This window comes from Asparagus officinalis, chromosome 8 (genome assembly GCF_001876935.1).
Source record: "Asparagus officinalis chromosome 8, Aspof.V1, whole genome shotgun sequence".
Lineage (NCBI taxonomy): Eukaryota > Viridiplantae > Streptophyta > Magnoliopsida > Asparagales > Asparagaceae > Asparagus > Asparagus officinalis.
The window spans coordinates 113,000,757-113,004,529 of NC_033801.1; the positions used below are offsets into that span (position 1 = coordinate 113,000,757).

A 3,773-nucleotide genomic window follows, 5' to 3' on the forward strand; every position below is an offset into this window, starting at 1 on the left:
CTATTTCATATATATTACTATTTTATTTTTATTATTATTAATATAACTCATATATTTATAATTATAATTTATTAATAATTCAATAAATAATATATAATATTTAAATATATATTATTAATTTAATTTTCAATAATATTTTTTAATTAACATAAAATAACACACGAATTTATTAAGCATACGGAAAACCAAACACACCCAAATTATTAAAAACATTAAAGAAAACACAAACTAAATTGCTAAATCTAATCGGAGGTTGTTCCAAACTTCTGACAAATGTGTTCGATGAGATCCTTCTTCAGCTGAATATGTTGGGTCTTATCTCGTAGTTCCGCTCTAGTCTGATTATCTGCCTCAGATCGGTGTTGAACATGGACTTGAAACTCCGGTAACACGTCTGTTTGAACATTAAAAGAGGCGCTAGAGCTAGCATTGTTCGACGGTTCAAAGTCGATATTTTCCCAGTTTCGCGAATATGTATCTCGTTCATCCTCTACTATCATGTTATGTAAAATAATGCACGCCATCATTATTTTTCCTAAGACATCAAGATCCCACATTCTAGCTGGTTGGCGGACAATAGCGAAGCGTGCTTGGAGTACCCCGAATGTGCGTTCCACGTCCTTCTTGCATGATTCCTGTTGTTTGGCAAAAAATTGATGTTTGTTGCCTTGGGTCATTTGAATTGACTGCACGAAGACAGGCCACTTAGGGTAGATTCTGTCGGCAAGATAGTATGCAAGATTGTACTCTCGCCCATTCACGGTGAAGTTTACCCGTGGAGCTTCACCCGACTCAATGTCGTCAAAAACCGGTGACCTATCTAGTACATTTATGTTATTCAAACTACCAGGAAGCCCTAAAAAAGCATGCCATATCCATAAATCATATGACGCAACTGCCTCGAGGATAACTGTTGTCGTCCCCTTGGTCCACTAGTAAACTACCCTTGCCAAGCCTTAGGACAATTTTTCCACTGCCAGTGCATGCAATCAATACTTCCAATCATCCTTGGGAATCCACGTTCCTGTCTAACTTGGAGCAACCTCTGCAAGTCTTCCACATTTGGTCGTCGTAAGTATTCATCTTGAAACAATGCTATTACCCCTTCGCAAAACTTGCGAGTACACTCGATAGCAGTGGATTATCCTATCTTGACGTACTCATCACAAGCATCGGCTGCGACTCCATATGCGAGCATGCGTATGGCAGCCGTACACTTCTGGATAGGCGTTAACCCAAGCTTGCCCGCATTATTGCGCCGTTGTGTGAAGTAATCGTCGTAATTTGATATAGAGTCCACAATTCGTAGAAAGAGAGGCCTTTTCATTCGATACCTGCGTCGGAACTGGGCGTCAGTGTAAGTGCATGACTCGGCAAAGTAGTCGGCCATGAGTCTCTCATGCGCTGCATGATGATCTCTATGTATGGATTTCCTCTTACGTGGTTGTTCGCTTCTCCTTTGCAATTCTTTAAGAAGTTCTCGCTGCCTATCAAGTATTTTTTCTTCTATTTCCCATTGTTGTTGGAACTCTTCTAGACTAAACTCATTTAGGAAAGGATCCATTGGATGCTATGATTTTTGAAATGTTGATAGGTATACTTATGATGTGCATCTGATCAGTTTATATAATGAAGGGTAGTTGTTCAAATAATTGAATTCACATGCAATTGCAAAGACATGTGTCATAGGGCATGCAACATTAGAGACATGTGTCATAGGGCATGCATGTGCAGAGAGTTGTCAATTCATATTTTGTATTATTATGCAGGTGTAGTCATTTCATCCTTTGTATTTTTTGCAGTGAAAGGTCAATTCAATATTTTTTTGTTTTTGCAGTGAGTAGTAATTGTATATTTTGTACTATTATGCAGTGAGAAGTCATTATCAATCGGCTTTATTGAAACATAAACAACAATTTTATTCAAACATAAACAACACTTTTATTAATACATTCAACAAACATAGGCACCCACCCAACTCAAAAATTAAACAAACGACACACAAAAACATCAGAAAGAAAACACACAATCAAAACTTCTTGAGAAGGTCTTATTTTCCAAACAGGTTCTTCCTCAACATATTATAAGCTACTTCATCTTCATCGTCACGATCTGGTTTGTTTTTCAAGAATAACCACATCTCCATATTCTTGGAATGAGCCAGGTTATTCATAGCTGAAGCAGTACTTGATCTTTTCTCTTCAAATTTTTCATGAGCACTGACTAGCTTAGATAAGTCCTCCTCAATTGCCCCCTTTGATTTCCTTGACACAGATGTTTTACTAGAGGAACCTCTAGCTTTCTTCTTCGTCACGTCCCTACCCTCTGGACGTACAAGGGTAGGAGTTGATAATTCAACATCCTCACCACTACTCTTTCTTTTAGAGCCACTACTACCGAATGCATTTCCTCCTGTCATATATTTGGGTTGATTACGAACCACCTTCCACTCATCCAACAAATTCAATGTCGTACCCATTTGCTCAAAGTACAACTCTCTTGCCTTGGATATGTAGTTTTCATCGGACCAACCGCTACGCTTCTCCCTACATGCAGTACTGTAGCAGCCAATGAAACTGGATATCTTTCTGTTGATGTCTTTGAAATGACTATGGCACCGAGACACAATCCTCTCCTTTCCACTTTTGGTGTTTCATTCATGTACTGTGTAATTTTACCCCAAAAAGTTTTACCCTTTTGGTTGTTCCCCAACTCACTATCATTACTAACGTGAAAATAACCAGTTAGTAAAAGTATGTTGTCTTTTGTGGTCCAAGTTTCATAACTTGATCTCTTTGCTGATTGTTGGGTTGGAGGGAGAAAACTGTGAGGAGTATCCCCACCAACATTTCCCAAAGACATTTGGGTGGAAAATTCTGGGATATCTGTAGATCCGCTACTAAACCGGGGTGTCGCTGGCTCACTCGACTCTGTGTTAGGACAATTCATATGGAAGGGAACATAGCTACTTCCCGGAACTGGAGGATAACCGTAAGGAAGATAAGGATATTGCATGCCGAAATTTGGTTGCATCATATACGGCATTTGAAAATTGGGTGCATCCCCGTATTTTGAGTATTTTCGGGGCGTTGTATAGTTGGATGTTGTGGTTGAGGGAGGGTATTTTGAGGTTGGTTAGGAAAGTTGTAGTTGTAGGAAAAATTAGGATAGTTTTGTGAAGGATCCATGAAGAAACTAGCTTCAAATTGTAGAAAGAAGAAGAATAGGGTGTAGAAACTCAGATTTTTTGGTGTCCAAATGACACAAAGTTAATCTCTATTTATAGAGTTTGAAAATTGAAAATTAATAGTATAAAAATTATAAATTAATTCATTGTATTTATCTCAAAAAATATCAATTAAAAATAAGGAGGAAAATAAAAATTGCCGCCCAATCAGATTTCGCCACGCGGCAGCTGGTAGGCATGCGCCTGCAGCCTCCATGCACGCGTCCACGTGCCCGTTTTTGATTGGGCGGCTTCTATTTAATTTATTTTTAATAAACCTGCCATGCATTTAATGAGGTGGGGCCCACCAGGTCAGAAATACCCGGGGTGAATTTTTCACCCATTGGCCTTGTCTTTTTGATTCACCTTTTCAAAAAACTCCTGCTGCAACCAAATATCTCTTCAAATAACCCCTGCTGCATATGGTCTAAGAGATAGTTAAGGTTATAAACTTGTTACTTTTTGCTGACAGTATAGTCGGCATGAGGTACTTTAATTGAATTAAGTTATTTATTTTGTTGTCCTCATAATTGTAATTGTTGGATTG

The 3,773-nt window shown here is 38.4% G+C and overlaps 1 pseudogene; it reads right to left on the bottom strand.

Moving 5' to 3' along the window:
- Positions 243-1,666, bottom strand: LOC109821734 (annotated as a pseudogene).